General features: G+C 36.9%; 1 long non-coding RNA gene across 1 annotated transcript in view; it reads right to left on the reverse strand.

The window, feature by feature from the left end:
• LOC107869737 overlaps positions 1-18,575 on the reverse strand; it is a 40,880-nt gene that overhangs the window by 15,978 nt on the left and 6,327 nt on the right. Inside the window, exon 2 of the long non-coding RNA XR_001673930.2 lies at positions 6,103-6,172. This is a non-coding gene — a long non-coding RNA (uncharacterized LOC107869737). The remainder of the gene's footprint in view (positions 1-6,102; positions 6,173-18,575) is intronic.

The following is an 18,575-nucleotide window of genomic DNA, read 5'->3' on the forward strand; positions in this document are numbered from 1 at the left end:
GTTTCCCCAAGTTATTTATAACTTACTGGGAATGACAATTTGGTTACCGGATAGTTTGTTTAGTTTTTAGAGCGAATTTCCTATTTTAAAGTATTCGTTGGTTCAAAATGACCACTGGACAAAAACTTCAGTCAAACAATCTCGTATGCCAATTCTAACTGTTCCAAAAGCTCTGGAATGTTAATTTTAGGCATAGAGGACTCTTGATTTGGTTATCAAGGCACCCGAACTCATTTCGACCTATTGGTTGAAAAGTTACAAAAATAGAAATTGAGTATGGGACATACTTTTTTTCAAAACAACCTTGGATATGCGCCATTCAGTCCATAATATAAAATTTTGTTTGGTTACATAGTCTGTATGCGTATATGGGATTGTGGATAAATTCCAAAGTTCTTGGCATAGACTTGGAAAATTCCAAGTCTTAGTTGTATCTGGTGTACTGACAAATCGCAAGCCAGGGGTCGTGATCGCGATACCCTTGGTAAGCTCTAATTTCACAATCGTGGTATCATTTCATAATAGATACTCACACTAGCAGCCCTAAGAAGTGGTGATTGAGAGGGTCGAGTCAAGATTGCGATATCGAGCCTCTGGGATGCATATAAATACCCTTTTTTATCCATTAATTGCAATTCTTCATCTATTTCGATAAGAGCTATAGTGAGATAGCATGAAATTAAAGCTTATGGGTGCTTTGAGATCTTAGCAAACACTTATTTTTGTGATTCTCCTGTCATTTGTTGTAAAATTTCAGCCTTTTTATCGTAGATTTTCCCATTTCTTATTCAAAATCTCTAAACCTTGTAGGCTTTATTTTAGTCCATAATTAGATCGGATTTCACACATTTTGTAGGGTAATTACTCCTTAAGCATGAAGAAGTGCTAGGTTGACCTTGAAAATGCAGTTTTTCATAAATGGGACCCAGATGATATTTTGGTATGATTTTTGGACCAAAAGCACAATGGTGTAATTTAGGCATCATTATTCTCGTATAGATGAGTATAATATGATTTTTGTAGATGACATCTTGCGACATCTTCTCGGAAGGGAAAAATAATGACTTAGCGACTCTTTTAAGCTTTCATTGACATCCAGGTAAGCTAGGTCTTAGCCTTGTTGGATGAAGCTAATTCATAGTATGTTTGTGATATTGTCTTAGATTTGGGATGTGTTTTAGGTATTGGTGTGATAAATTTCAATACTTAGATTTGTTGGATCATCTATGTTACTTTGGATACCATTTTTGGGCATAGTTAGCCTAGTTAGTCATAACTTAGGTAAAGTTGATGTTGTGGGTTTTGTATAGGATGGAAATACCTTAGTTGCTCAACCAATGAGAAGATTACCTTAGTCACTTGAGTTTAGGGAAAAACTTATCCTAGTTGTCACTACCTTAGGTTGAATTGACTTAGTCACTCTCTATTGGGAGTAATTGTGATCTTAGGCTAGTTATGGCTTATTCTACATCTAATAGTGGAGTTACATACATTAGCCTAGTCCGGGGTGTACATTGCTTAGTAATGAATTTTGGGGATTTTAGATTGAGCTCGTCGACCCACCTTAGGCCAAGACTTGCATTAGTTATTGAAGACCTTGTATAGGATTATGTACAACTTAAAAATATTTATTATGGTGATATTGAGATGCCTTGGTATTTGATGGTTCTGATCGGTTGATTTCGGGAGTAATGTTTATTGATTATGCTATGAATAAGTTATTAATTAAGCTAATGATGAGTTACTTAATATGCTATTGAATGAGCTATTGAATATTCTATTGAATAAGCTAGTGACCATGTCTATTAACTATAATAGTGATCATGCTATTGGTGGTGTTAATGACCATGCTTATTCATATTATTAGTGATAATGCTATTGATTATACGAAAGACCTTACTTGTAGATCATATTAGTAATTATGCTATTGATTATACTAAAGATCATGCTTGTGGATTATATTAGTAATTATGATTAGTGATTATGCTAAATAACTATTCTAGCGATTATGCTAATTCTACTAATGATTATGCTATCAGCCATGGTAGTGATGATATGGTTCTGGTAAAAGTTTTGATATTACTTATGCTATAAACTCTGGATATTACTTATGCTATAAACTCTACAAATACCAATTTATTTCTAGATAATGATGATCATATTGATTATTTATACCAGGTGCAAATCCGGAGGATGGCTATGATATTGATAACAATATTGATGATGTTGGTGATGATATAAATTGTGATATTTATGATGATATTATTAATTATACCTATAATTTTATGTCCTGTTATAGACATTATACTATGATGATATAGGTATTATGATATGATGATATCGGGGTGTGAGTTTGATAGTAGTAATTCTAGTTAACTATGAAAAGGGGAAATAGTTATAATGTGGCATGATAGGAATGGATTCTAGGGATAGTATGACTATTTTCTAAATGGTGTTTAGATGATAAATAATGATTAGTTGATAGATGATGATTATTTGATAAATGAGGATTTGTTGATAAATAATAATTTGTGGATAAATGGTGATTAGTTGATAAATAATAGCTAATGGACAATCGATGGTTACAATGTGGCATGACATGGGTAGATGCTAGTTGTATTCATGAGAGTTGGTAAATGATGGTGGTAGGTTATACTTTCTTGTTTGTACCTTTTATGCTTATGGGGAATTGGAATGGGTTATTTACTTTTCCTCACTAAATGGCATATGGGGGCTAATTTTGTAGTTGAAATTGAATGTGTTTGATCTTTTATGACATGTGGGGTTAATTTATGTTTGCCTCTTTACCCTAACATAGGTTATGTTATCTTGTATTTTATCATACTTATATCATGATTTATCTCAGTCGATCGATGATGCCTACTGAGAACCCGTGGTTTTGGTACTTATACTACACTTTTTACCTTTTTGGAATAGATCCTAGTACTAGTTACCACCATTGATCGACATTCATGCTATGTTGAGTTTCAGGGATATGGTGAGCTCTTGGAGTCAGAGTTGCCCATTTCCTTCTTACTATGTCTAGTCTTTGGATTTGAGTTAGATTATATTGGCTATTTTAGATACTTCAATGTTATTTATAGTTGTTCTTGTACTGGCTCTACCAGGTCGTGGAATGGTTTATTTATATTATGGCTACCTTTAGACAATTCCATTATATTAATTATTTATATATTGTATTACCTATTTGGTCAAATTTAGGGAATTTCCACCACGCTAACCCATTGTATTTAGCTTCGAGTTATGGTTTGTCTTACCTACAAGGGGAATTTAGTAGGTTCCATCATGGCTCATGATTCAGCTCGTGAAAATTTGGTATCGGATCCTAGATTTTATCGATATTGTTGTTGCATGAACAAATGTCCAGTAGAGTCCTGCGTATCAAAACGATTACGTTTGTTTCCTATCTTTGAGAGTCTATGGCAAGTTCCTAGGAGTTTTTCATTTCTTTCACTTATTTGTGCTAACAGTCTGAGTTGTGTTATAGAACATTCCTAGAACACGTGCTACTACTATCGAGATGAGGGTCTCGAGACTGAGACCATGGATCCTACCCCTATTTGCTGATGACCCAGAGGTTATGGAAAACCTCAATATGTGTCCCTAGCTATGGGCAAGGATTGGGGGATTTTACCAGACCCTATTCTCGCTTTCGATCTAGAGATTCTTTCTCCTCAACCAGTGATGGGCCAGGGACCATCCAAGTCTCTTCCTGGTTTTGTTTCTTCTTTAGTGCTCAAAGAGGCTTTGGCTTAGCTTTTGGGGCTGGTTGGTGATGCACCGTATAATGATGCACAGTCTATAGATCAGAATGGTACTAAGGAGGGGGTGCATCCTGTAGTTTCAGCTTCTAGATTCGTAGTCCCTCTTGCTCCAGCAGTTGCTCTGCTGGTAGTTTCTCATCTAGTGATTGGCTAACTTGCTATGTCTACCGTGGACCAGAGGATGTTGGGTAGATTCTTAAGATTAGCTCCATCTAGGTTTTCTAGTGCATCGGGCAAGGATGTATATGAGTTTCTGATTGCCTGTAAGGATAGGCTCTGTAATTTAGGACTTATTGAGAATCGTGATGTGGATTACACTATATTCCAGTTGGAATTGGCAGTTCGACATTAGTAGAAAGGTTATCTTAATTCCAGTCTAGTTGGGTCTCCTCCTTTGACATAGACTCATTTCTTTGGGATCTTCTTAGAGAAGTACATACCTCCCAGCCTTAGGGATATCTTGATAGATCAGTTCTCTAGAGTGGTGTAGGGCTTGATGGCCATTGTGTAGTATGAGGCTCATTTTCATGAGTTGGTTAGGCATGCCACTTCTATTTAGGATATTGAGTATGGGAGGGTTTGTTTTTTTGTTAGAGGGTTGAGACTTCCCCTTTATATGTCTACTAAGATTTTGGTTTCTATAGGTAGGTCATTTAATGAGGTTTCTGAGCTCAGGTGATGAAGGAGATGAATCGTGAGGCCTGAGGGTGGTTGTGATAAGAGGCCTTGGTATTAAGGTAGTTTCATTGGGAGCCATAGTAGTTCCTGATTCAGAGGTAGCAATTATCATTAGATATCCTCCACATCCATCCTATCAGCCTCAGAATCTACCCAGTTTAACCTATTCAGTCAACGTTTCAAATTACTAATGGAGGTCAGTCTAGTAGTAGTGATTACTCTATTCGGGGTAGTGGTCATTATACGAGGGGTTTGTCTTCTAGTTATTCTAGTCATGGTTGCTATTTTGGGTTAGCTAGATTGTTTGGCTCTGGTTCAGCTCATGTGACGTGCTATAGTTTTGGAGCTTGTGGTCACTATTCATGAGAGTGCCCTAGTCGTAGGGAAATTGTTGCTTTAGCTCAAAGTGTTCCACATATTAGAGAAATTCCTTCTTCAGTTAGAGATGGTTTTCATGGTTGTAAGGGTGGTCCCTAGGGGGCTTGAGGAGGTTCTCAGGAAGGTAGGATAGGAGTTTGGTCAAGAGCCCAACGAGGTAGTGGGTGTGGTCAGTTGTATGGAGTACTTTCTAGACCTAATGCTGAGTCTTCAGATGCTATTATCACAAGTTTGATTTTGGTGTGCCGTCGATGACCTTTTCTTTATTTGATTTAGGATCCACTTATTCATGTGTCTTCTTATTATGCTCTATGGTTAGAGTTATCTATTCCTACTCCCGTGGGTGATTCGCTAGTGATGGATCGTGTGTTCAGCTCCAGTGTTATGAATGTTAGAGATGTTGATACTCATACTGATCTTATTATATTGGATATGGTAGATTTTAATGTAATTCTATGCATGGATTGGTTAACCCACTATCATCCAGTCATGGACTATCTTTCTAAGACCGATACCTTGGCCATGCCCGAAAGACCCAAATCGTGTGGCAGGAGCTATTATCCACGACCCCACGGGGATTCTTTCCTATATGTGTGCTAGGATACTTATTTCAATGGGTTTCAAGTCTTATCTTGCTTATATTTGTGATGTTAGTGTGGAGATTCCGTCGCTTGACTCTATCTTATAGTTCGTAAGTCTTCTGATGTTTTCTCTACTGATCTACCTGGTATCCCTCCTGCCCATGAGATTGAGTTTGCTATTAATCTCGAACCCGACACCCGAACAATTTCTATGGCACCTTACCTAATGGGTCCTACCGAGCTTAAGGAGCTGAGTTCTTGACACGATCTGAACCATGGCCTAGTCTTGTTGGGAGCCTCAACCCCAATCGGGACCGAAGACCACCCTCAATACCCAACCATAGCGGCCCTGTAACCTATGTCAGATGAATTCCGAACATATATCAAGATAGAATAATAACTAATCAAAGAAAATAATAAAATCCAAACCATAACCAACCAACAATCCAATCAAACATCCAACCAGTGTCAACCCCAATGCAAATACCAATGCCAAGGCTGACACCAATACCGACACTACCGATGTCTATAGTAGTCACACAAAACCTCTAACAAAAAGAAAGAACATACGATCTGGAAATGCTCCCGATGATAGCCTAAACTAAAGTCTAAGAAACAACCAAAAGTATGAAAAGAAACCCATAACATGAAATGGAGTCTTCTGGAGTATGGAAGCTCACCACTTTAATATGACAAAAATACTGTCCCCAAATCCAAGTCACTGAGCTGGAGGAGTAGTATTGTCGGTTCCTGCATCATGTGGGGATACAACGCCCGAAGATAGGTTAGCAGGGTGAGAGATAGCATATACTTAGGATTAAGGATAAAATAACGCCATTATCAAAATCAAAGTAAATAACAATACACAATCATATACATACATATATATACCATGCTGGGGAAGGGAACCGGGTTTAGCATGCATTTAAGACCATTAACCTAGGTTGTATAGAATGACCATCCTAAAACCACCCACAGGCTATATGGATCCAGTTTTACCTCCTGAATGGGACCACTGAGTGTAGCCGTACCAACCGAAGATATTATTGGGGCTGTGGATTCCCGTATACCCTTCGCCCTCCATGATACATGTATACAAGTATAGAATTAAGGTATTTCCATGTATCCCACAAGAATATAGTCACCATGAATAACACTTATGTCGGCAAACAAGAGTTTCCAGTGTCCGTCTATTGGAATCACTCCTTCACGGTTAGCTATCACAACCTACCATTATTGCCCAATTAAAACCTTTAGCACATAACCAAACCACCTTTTCTAGATTTAATTACCAAGACATTATTAAGTGGTATCGTTATACCGACTATAGCTTGCAATCAATATCATTAGCCAACACTTAGCGAATTCTCATATACCCCACAACATTTCTAATCAATCAAAACCATGGCCACCAAGGCCTTTCCAAATCATTTAATTAAATCAAACCATTTAGGGTTCCATTACCATTTTATACATTGCAAGGTTTTAAATAAAAATCAAACTATGTGACAAAACATTCTCATAGGCATTTTAACAAACATGTTGAGGGCATATAGTTCCAAAAACTAAAACCAAGAACCAATAATCAATCCCATGCAACCACATGTTCAAACCTACATTATAATATGAAAAACCTTAAATAGACCATGGGAAAACACCATCCAATCATTAGTAACCAAAACCTCTAAAACATATTTCAAAATCAAGACAAACCCACAATCATGCCAAAAAACCATTAAGTAAAACATGCTTTTAGTTTAAATTGACAACGAGGGAAGAGAAACTTGCCTTAGAAAATAAGTAACACGGACACAGCCTTAATTGACAACCTTGAGGAAACCCTAGCATCTTTTTGAACCATGAGTTTGAGAGATATTTATGAGTGATTTGAGAGTGTTTGATTTGGGGTTAGTAAGTTAATAAAGTCCCAAAAATGTTTTAAGTCGTGGGATCAAAAGAAGTTGAGAGGGGAAATATCCTAAATACCTCCGACTTAAAATGTAAAAATTTCCGCAGGTGGGTACGGTTTGGACCATTCACTCGTACCCTATCATACAAGTGGTATGGTGAGCTATATGATCAACAGAAGGCTCAAAATCACGAAATTTTTCAAGAAATAGAACTCAGGGTGTTTTAATTTTCCCGTACTTGGATAATTCATCCTTGAATGATGGAACAAGATAGTACAAGTACGATTAAACCCCCAAACGTCTCTGCCCTTACCTTTAACCAAGTTAGAAAACGAAGATACCAAGGTAGTTAATCTTTCATTTTAACAAAGTTTGAAGAAAAAGATATTATGAAGAATATATACCTTCCGCATGAATTTCTGATGTCGAAAACAGGAACGGATACTTGGACTTCATGTCCTCTTCAACTTCCCATGTAGCCTCTTCCACCTTGTGGTTTCTCAATAGAACCTTTCCCGAGGCCATATCCTTAGTCCACAATCGATAAACTTGGTGATTCAAGATCTTAATTAGGATCTCCTCATAAGATAGGGATTCCGAAAATACTAATATCATTGATAGGCACAACTTGCAATGGATCACCAATACTTCCTCAACAAAGAGACATGGAATACTGGGAGTATGGATCTCAAGCTAGAAGGAAATTCCAACTTATATGCCACATTACCAACCCTCCTCAAAATCATATAAGAACCCACATATTGAGGACTGAGTTTCCCCTTTTTCCAAAATCGTATCACTTCCTTCATAGGAGATACCTTCAGGAACACCCTATCTCCAACCTCAAACTCCAAGTCCCTTTGCCTTATATCTGCATTGGACTTTTTGCGATTGTGGGTAGCCTTTAGCCTATACCAAATCACCTTCACCTTTTCCATATCTTGGTGAACCAAGTCCGAGCCAAATATATCAACTTCTCCTTACTTTAATCACCTAATAGGAGACCTATACCTCCTACTATACAACTCTTCAAATGGAGACATGCCAATGCTAGCGTGGTAGCTATTGTTGATTGCAAACTCCACTAGAGGAAAATGCTCAACCCAACTACCACCATAGTTAATCATGTAAGCGCGAAGTATATCCTTCAATGTCTGGATAATGCTTTCTTCTTGCCCATCCGGATGTGGGTGAAAAGTAGTACTCAGACTTACCTTAGTCCCCAACCCTTTCTGAAATAACCTCCAAAAGTGAGATGAAAACTATGTACTACGATCGGAGATGATAGAAACAGATACACCATGCGACTTCACAATATCTTGGAGTTACAACGTTGCATAATCCTCAACTGAGAAGTTAGTACTCACTGGCAAAAAGTGAGCCGACTTTGTCATCCTATCCTCGATGACCCAAATCGAATCAAATTTATTCCAAGACCGAGGAAGACTGGTAACAAAATCCGTTGATCATTTCCCACTTTTATTCAGGTAGTTCAATTTCTTGAAACAAACTTCCAGGCCTCATGTTCTCAACTTTCACTTGTTGACACACCATGCATTTGGCGATCAAATTAGCCACACGCTCTTTATATTATTCAACAAGTACATCTTCTTAAGGTCATGATACATTTTCGGCAAACCAGGATGCACAACATTAGGCGATTCATTCACCTCAGCAAAGATCCTCTCACACAACCCATCTATATCAGGAACACATAACCACTAATCTTAAAGGCTATCACCTTCTATCCACCTACATCACTACTGATCCTTATCAATAAAAGATCTAACATCTGCTTCTCCTTGATTTCATCACCAAGAAAAGATAGCGCCACTTCCTGCACAAATACACAAACAATCTGGGAGTCCAAGAGGCAAACTCTGAGGTTATCCAAATGATGAATAACCTTCACCACTCTCACTTTCCTTTATCCATATGAGCTTGACTCGCTATGTATAACTTGGTAAGAGCATCAACAACCACGTTAGCTTTACCTGGGTGGTAGTGAAGAATTATGTTATAATCCTTGAGGAGCTCAGCCATCTCCTTTGCCTGAGGTTAAACTTTTTAGAATAAACACATACTTCAGGATCTTATGATCAGAAAAGATATCCATATGTACTTTATATAATTAGTGATGCAAGATTTTCAACGCAAATACCACAACTACAAATTCCAAGTCTTAAGTTGGATAGTTCCTCTAATGCACCTTTAATTCTCTAGAGACATAAGCTATCACCTTTTCATGCTACATCAGAACGCAACCAAGTTCTACATAGGACACATCACAATAGATTACAAACCCATTAGTGCCTTTAGGCAAAGTCAAAACCAATGCCAAAGTTAGATTATCCTTCAACTTTTCAAAACTTTTCTCACAAGCATTAGACCACCAGAACATTTTCTTCTTTCGAGTCAACTTAGTTAACAGACAAAAACTCTCCACAAACCCACTATAGTAACCAGCTAAACCTAAGAAGCTTCAAATATCAGTTGGATTCATGGGTCTAGGCAATTTCTTCACCAATGTAAATTTCTGTGAATCCACCATGATCCCTTCACTAGAAATGATATGACCCAAAAAAGTGAAAGCGTTTACCCATAATTCATATTTCAAAAATTTGGCATACAATTGCTGCTCTTTTAAGGTCAGCAACACAATGCAGAGGTGATTCATATGATCCACCTCGCTCTTAGAATACAACAAAATGTCATATATAAAAAAAATGACTAATAGATCCACGAATTGATGGAAGACCCTGTTCATTAAATCGATGAATATCATCGAGTCATTGTTCAACCAAAAAAACATAACCAAAAACTCAAAGTGCCCATACCAGGTACGGAAAGCTATCTTAGGTCTATCCACTCCCCTAATCTTTAATTGATGGTACCTAGATCGAAGATCAATTTTAGAGAAACATTTAGCACCCTGCAACTGATCAACCAAATCATCTATCCTTGGAAGAGGATACGTATTCTTTATCATCACCTTATTCAACTACCATTAATTAATGCATATTAGAAGTGAACCATCCTTCTAACATACGAATAACATTGGTGCACCCCATGAGGACAGACTAGGATGTATAAAACCCTTATCTAAAAGATCCTTCAGTTTCTCCTTATGCTCTTTTAACTCAGCTGGAGCCATTCTATATAAATGAATAAAAATTGGATGAGTGTCCGAAAAAATATCAACCTCAAACTCAATTAAACTATCAGGAGGAACACCAGAAAGGTCATCAAGAAAGACCTTAGGAAATTCATTCACCATTGGGATGGAATGCAAAGAAGGACCATATAAGTTATAATCTTAAACCCGAACTAGATGATAGAGATACCCGTTGAAAATCAATCACTGAGCTCTAAGATATGATATGTACTTCCCTTTAGGAGCTAAGAAACCACCTCCCACTCATATACCAACTCATTAGGGAAGTTAAAGATAATTTTATGGGTCTGACAGTCTGGAGATGCATAACACGAGTGCAACAAATCCATCTCCTATATGACACCAAAATCTACTATATCTAATTTAAATTGATCCATCAAAGTTTCTTTGATACCAATAAATACCACACACCCTCTATAGAATATTATTGCAATCACCGAGTAACCTATTTGGGTAGAAATAGATAAAGGGTCTGACATAACCTTGGGACTAAAACTAAAATGCACAGTCACAAATGAGGTCACATAAAAAAGAGTGGACTTTGAATCAACTAAATAATACACATCACAGGAAAAAAGTTTCAACTTACTAGTCATGACATCAGGTAATGTCTCAGACTCCTGTTGGGTAGTGAGAGCATAAAGAAATTTTTGACCAGTTCCAAAATTAGATGTTGCACCCTTTGATGCTGGAGTTGATGATAAAGAAATTGGAACCTAATTTTCCCCTGAAGCAACCTTACCAACATGACAGTTTCTAAGAATAAACACTGGCTTACCATAGTTGAAGCATCTATCATTCCTCTCATCATAGAAACCCCAATGTAATCTACCATGAAACCTATATAGAGGATACGATGGAGCTGACTAGGCCCCACTAGCTTGAGATTCGGTACCCTATGCCCTGAACATGTCTATACTATGGAAATGCCTATCACCCGATGGATTTGGGTAGGGAGAACTAGCCATCGAGTAAGGCTTAGAATTGCCCCTACTCATTTTAGTTTGCTTACCACCATCCCTGCCACTCTACTGTTGGCCACCACCCTACTCGGATAACCTAAACTTCTTTCCCTACCAATCCCCTATCTAAGCTTATTTCTCTTTCTCTTTCTCTACTTATTGCATGTACACAACCAACCTGGAGATATCTATGTCCTTAATCAACAAGGCATTCTTACTCTCTAATATCAATTCTCTGGATAACTCAGAAGTAAACTTTCATCCTAGCCCTCTTGCTAGAAATAATCTTTGGAGTATACCAAGAAAATTAGTGAAACCTAAAGGCATACTCCTTGAAAGACATCTTACCTTGCTCCAAAATAATAAACTTTTTCACATTTGCTTCCCTCAAATCCTAAGGAAAGAAGTGGTCCAATAAAGCATTATAAAAATCCTCCCATAGAGATAACTCAACATCATCACCCCTTGACTGATACCATTACTCATACCATTACTATGCCATATCCTTCAGCTAGTATGATCCAAACTCCACACCCTTCAAATTCATGACATACACAAAATAAAAGATCTTTTCCATCTCATCTAAGAAACCTTGAGGATCATTCTCCAACTCATCACCAGTAAAGGTTTGAGGTTTTAACCTTATAAATTGGCCAACCCTTATGGCACTAGAATATGGAGTAAAAGGAACACCACACTCAAACTGAGAAGCTGCCAACTTTGCCAACATATAAATGAAGTGAAAAACTAGTGTTTGTGACTTCAGCCTAAGGAATTTGAGATGGACTAGAGGGAACCAGTGGAACTCTAGGAGGAAAATCAGGAATTGGACCCCTAGACTGGGTATGAATCCCATAAGTAGAATGGGTTCTATCAGCATTACCATCAGTTGGGATAAAGGAGTTTTCACAAACTTCAGATCATCAAGGTATGATCTAAAAACAAATAAATAGGGATTAGAGAAGAATTCAAGACTTAGAGACTATAGCTTGAAAATAGACCACCAAAAAAATACATTCCTAAGTGCCTCGTAGCCTCTCCCTTATAATTATGGCATGCTACACACCCTTAAAAAAACTCTACTCAACCAAAATTTGTTGTCTCCTAAGTGACCATGAACCTAGGGCTTTGATACTAATCTGACACAACCCGGACTAGGGCCTAGTTGTGTCGGGTGCCTTAAGACAACTCGGGATTGAAGACCACCCCTAATACCAAACCATAACCACCATGTACCCTATGTCAAATGAATTTCAAACATATAATAATATATAATAATAACTAATCAAATATAATAAGAAAATCCGTAACCATAACCAACAAACAATCTAACAATATCCAATCGGTGTCAGCCCCCATACCAATACTAATACCAAGGATGAGACCAATATAGACACCACCTATGCCCATAAAAGTCACACAAAACCTCTAACCGAAAACAAAGAACATCTGGTTGGGACATGCCCTTGACCATAGCCAAAACCAAAGTCCAAGAAAAAGTATAAAAAGAAATCCATAGCATGAAATGAAGTCTTTTAGAGTATGAAAGCTCACCACTTTAGTTAGATATAAATGTTGTCCCCGAATCTAAGTCACTAAGTAGGAGGAATAGTATGACCGATTCCTGCATCACGTGGGGATACAATGCTCGAAAATGGGTTAGCAGATAAATGCTAGCATGTACTTAAGAGTAAGGATAAAATAATGCCATTTACCAAAAATCAAAGAAAAAAACCATATGCAATCATATACATACATATATATATATATACAATAGCGGGGAAAGAAATCAGGTTTAGCATGAATTTAAAACCTATAACCTAGGATTGTAGCTTGAACATCTTTAAACCACCCACAGGCTATATGGGTCTAGTGTTACACACTGAACGGGCCCAAGTGTATGTAGTTGCATGAACCAAAGATATCATAGGGGTCAGGGATTACCATGTACCATTCATCCTCCATGATATATATATATACAAGTATAAACTTAAGGGATTACCGTGTACCCCAAGAGTATATAGTCACCATGAACAATACTCATGTCAGCTACTAGTATTCGTCCGTTAGTCTCACACCTTTACGGTTAGGTATCACAACCCACCATTATTGCCAAAATAAAACAACTAACACATAAAACTATTTTCAGAGTTAATTACTAAGGCATTATTAAGTGGAATTGTCATACCGACTATAGCTTGCAAGAAATGTCATTAGCCAACACTTAGGGGATTTACATGTACCCCATAGGATTTCCAATCAATAAAAACCATGGCCACCAAGGACTTTACAAATCATTTAACTTAATCAAAACATTTACGGTTCCATTACTATTTTATGCAATGCAAGTTTTAAATAAAAATTAAACTATGTGACAAAAATATTTTCATTAGCATTTTAACAAATATGTTGAGGGCATATAGTTTCCAAAACCCAAACCAAGAACTAAATAATCATTCCTATGCAACCGCATGTTCAAACCAATATTATAATATAAAAAACCATAAATATAACATGGGAAAACACCATCCATCCATTAGTAACTAAAACCCCAATATATATTTCAAAACTAATACAAACCCATATAAATTCCATGAAAAATATTAAGTAAAACATGATTTTAGTCTGAAATAACAATGAGGAAGAGTAACATGACTTAGAAAACAAGCAAGGCAGTGAGAAACAATCCTTGAAAGACTTAATTGACCACCTTGAGAAAATCTTAGATTCTTTTTAAACCAATATCTTGAGAGAGGTTTAAGAGTGATTTGAGTGTTTGATTTGGAAATAGTAGGTTAATGAATTCCCAAGAGTGATTAAAGTTTTGGTGTCAAAAGAATTTTAGAGGGGAAATGTCCAGAATACCCCCAACTTAAAATATAAAAATTTCAGCATGTGGGTATAATTTAGATCCTTTACTTGTACCCAAAGAGTGTTTTAAGTATTAGGGTCAAAAAAAGTTTAGTGGGGAAATGTTCAGAATACCCCTAACTTAAAATATAAAAATTTCCTTGTGTTTCATGCCTCAAGCCCAATCGGTACTGGAGACCACCCCCAATTCCCAACCATAACCACCCTATACCTTATGCCGAATGAATTTCAAACATATAACAAGATAGACCAAAAATTAATCAAAGATAATAGTAAAATCCATAACCATAACCAACAAATAATCTAATAAAACATTCAACCGATGTCAACCCCAATACCAATACCAATGCCAAGGATGACACTAATATCGACACCATCCATGCCTATGTAGTTACACAAAACCTCTAACTAAAAACAAAGAATATCCGATCGGAACATGACCTCAACCATAGCCGAAATGAAAGTCCAAGAATTAACTAAAAGTGTAAAGGAAATCCATAGGATGAAATGGAGTCTTCAGAGTATGGAAGCTCACCACTTTAGTCATACATAAATGCTATCACTGAACGTAAGTCACTAAGCACGAGGAGTAGTATGGCTAGTTCAGGAATCATGTAGAGATACAACACCCAAAGATGGTTTAACAGATGAATACTAGCTTGTACTCAAGAGTAAGGAAAAAATAATGCCATTTTCCAAAAATCAAAGTAAATAACAATGCATAATCTCATAAATACATATATATACCATACTGGGGAATGGAATTGGGTTTAGCATGAATTTAAAATCTTTAACCTAGGCTATGTATCTTGACCATCCTGTAACCACCCATGGGTTATATGAGTCTAGTGTTACCTACTGAACGAGCTCAAGTATATGTAGCCACATGAACCAGAGATATTATAAGGGTTGGGGACTCTCGTGTATCCTTAGCCCTCCATGATATATATATACAAGTATAAACTTAAGGGATTCCCGTGTACCCCACAAGTAAATAGTCACCATGACTGTACTACCCCAATCATTCCTTAAGCCAAAATCCATCTTTTGAGTGGATATGTATGACTTCCAAAGTTATTGATGTTTATGTCATATTATTTTTCTCTAATTTCTACTTTTTTTAATGTATATAATTGAATAAGATTTCCATCGATACCAATTTCATCAAAATCTAACATTGGATGAGGAAGTTATGGTCATTTTACTAAACAGTATCAGAATCGCCCAGGTTTAACGGTCGACCTAGTGGACCGTTAAGTCCTTGGTGGACCATCAAGTGTCCCATAAATTCAAGGTAGAGACCCCTATTTTTGGTCATCATGTGAAGGCCAAAGTGGTGGACCGTCTAAAATTCGACGGACCATCAAGGGGTCCATCAGGTCGAAACAAAGTGGCCCATTCCTAACCCTCGAGTGACAGATGATCTGGTGGACCGTCAGATTCCTGATAGACCGTCACTTCGACTATTACATCGAGGCAAAATATCGCAGTTTTAGCACTCTAGTGATGAACTACCTGGTGGACCATCAGTCCCTATGACAGACCATCAGATTGACCGTCATAGACCTCGATCAGCAGTTTTCAACTCTTTTTATTTAAATGGAATTTTGGTCTTTTCCACTCTTTCCCCAACCTCTATAAATATCCCCTTAAAGGTTGAGGGCCTCATTTTATTTTCTCTCTTTTTCCACTCCAAAAATAAAAAAAAAATTAGGGTTTTCAAATCAAGATCCCCTTTTCTTTCTTTGAGTGAATTAAGAGAGAATCAAGAGCAAAAATCAAGAATTATTTCAAAGGTTTTCAAGAAAGAGTTTCCCCAAGGTATTTAAATATTGATTCTTTGGTCCCTTTCATCCAAGAAGCTCAACTACCTTTTTCTAACTCTTTAAGATTTTTATGTTTATGAAATTTTAGTGATTATTGTGAGTTGAAATTAATGCTTTTGCAATGATTGAGTTGTGATTTATGTTTGTCTACAAGATTATCAAGCCTTGGCCTTAGTATGTAGTATTTATGTGGTTTGTATGAATCTATAGTAATATATGAGTTGGTAACACGTAAATTTAGTTGTTCTTGATGAGAAGTTGGGTTATTATACCTATGCCTAAGTTGTTCGATAAAATATCTAAGAGACTAGAAATCAAGTATTGTAGTTAAATTGTGATCTAATGACAAATGCATGCTATACCTTTATAAAAATAATGACTTCTAAGATACGGTTATGTGTTATGGTTGATGATATATTCATGACTTTTGGGTGTAGAATTGGTTGGGAGTATGTCTCTCATAGGTCTGATAAAAGCTTGAGAGAGGCATATGGGCCTTTATAGTGTGTTGAATATGAAGCCCCAATTGTAAGCTAGTATACGCATGCCTAGTGTTTGATAAAATGTCCAAGTAAATAAATTATTCTATGCTAGTAGGAAATCCCCAAATAAGTGTGAACCCGTGCATGTTTAGTGTTTGTTTAAGGACCCTAGTGAGTGAGTGGGGATGTGATGGTTGTAAATTCCCAAATTGTGTGATCTTTGTTATATGCTAAGTTTTTAACACATGTCAAGTGATTAGCAAGTAAGTTATGACAAGATAGCTTAAAATCTCCTAAGTGGTGTGATATCTAAACATATGTTAAGACTGATATAGGTATGAAATGGTTGAGGTGAAACCTTGTTGAATGGTGTTTGATCTAATAGCATATTTCCCCTATGTTGTTATATGACTATTATCCCGAGATGCTTAAAGTAGCCCTTTTGTGATTATGATGGTAAATAGAGGTTTATGTTTCCAAAATGCTTAATGCGATATCTTAAGGGTTTTGAGGGGAAAAGTATGTTATGATTTCTAAATTCTTGGCTAGATTCTTTAATAATTGTGATGATGCATGAATGATTGTGTTGATGAATGAATGATTGTGATGATAAATGAAGGATCGTGATGATGAAAAAAATTTATTATGTTTCACTTTTATACTATCGAGTCCTGGGGGTATTTATACCCGAGAATAGAGCTGTTGTCTAGAGCCCATATCAGTTTTACGATAGCTCTAATCGAGCTACGATTCTCAAAACTCTTTATCCTCAGATAAGTGCATAGCATAATAAAGATCTGTAATCTCAGTGCGTAGCATAATAAAGATCTGTAATCTCAGTTATCTTTGTAATCTCTGTATCGCTAGTAATCTAGCCTCCATTCTGTAATCAGCCCAGATCTAATAGTATTTAAGTGATTCAATTCTAATCTCAAAAGTGATTTGAATAAGCTATTCAAGATCTGCATCGTCAGTCAAATAATATGATTCGATACCTTTTCATCTGGTACAGCACTAAGTAATCTCAGTATAACTCAGTCAGATCTCTTAAGAATTACAATCAGTATCAAATTCAACTCAGTTTAAGTTCAGTTAAGTATTAGACGAGTGTCTTTCAGTTAGGAGTAGAAACTAGCACCGAACGAGCTCAAGGATGGGGACTCACCGACTGGCAGAGGGTGTGATCCTTAGATCCAATCCTTGTGCTCTAGAACTACATAGCCAGCATAGGTTGAGACATCATACCTGCTAGATGAGGCTAGATGAGAAATATCATACCTGCTAGATGAGGGTAGATAAGGTGGCTTGACCTGTTAGATGAGGGCTCTACCGTTCTCATTTAAGGACTTGCTAGATGAGGGTCATATAGAGTTGTCTTTACCCGTGACACGATATTCACACTTTTCCAATTAGGGAACAGGTTGGACCCCGCCTGTGGTAGGTCAGGGCATGTCTGTTAATTGACTACTTCCCACGGTCTCAGTTTCAAAATGAGTCTCAGACTACAAGTAATAGCTCAGTTCAATGTATAGAATTGAAAGCCATTAGATAAAGGCCATTAAGTATGAATACTTTCTAATTCAAATATCCGCTACTAGATAGGCCGATCTCAAAATTATTTATCAAGAAGTATTGTTATCCACAGACTCAAAGACAACCTCTTATATAGGGTTGCTATCTATTTCATAAATTTCAGAACTCATGCCTTGATGTAAGTTCATCCATATTCCCAATTATCAGTATCAAATGGGTCTATGATTCAGTATCTCAGTGTCAGCAGTAAGTGCAGTCTGCAGTAAAGTGGCATTCGAGTTTCAGTCTCTAGAGTTGTGATAATTGTGATTATGGCTGGTGTATTCATGTATGTGTTGTCGTACGACGTTTTCATGACTATTCAGTTTACATATTATGCATGCATGAGCCCTTG

This window comes from Capsicum annuum, chromosome 4, assembly GCF_002878395.1.
Source record: "Capsicum annuum cultivar UCD-10X-F1 chromosome 4, UCD10Xv1.1, whole genome shotgun sequence".
Lineage (NCBI taxonomy): Eukaryota > Viridiplantae > Streptophyta > Magnoliopsida > Solanales > Solanaceae > Capsicum > Capsicum annuum.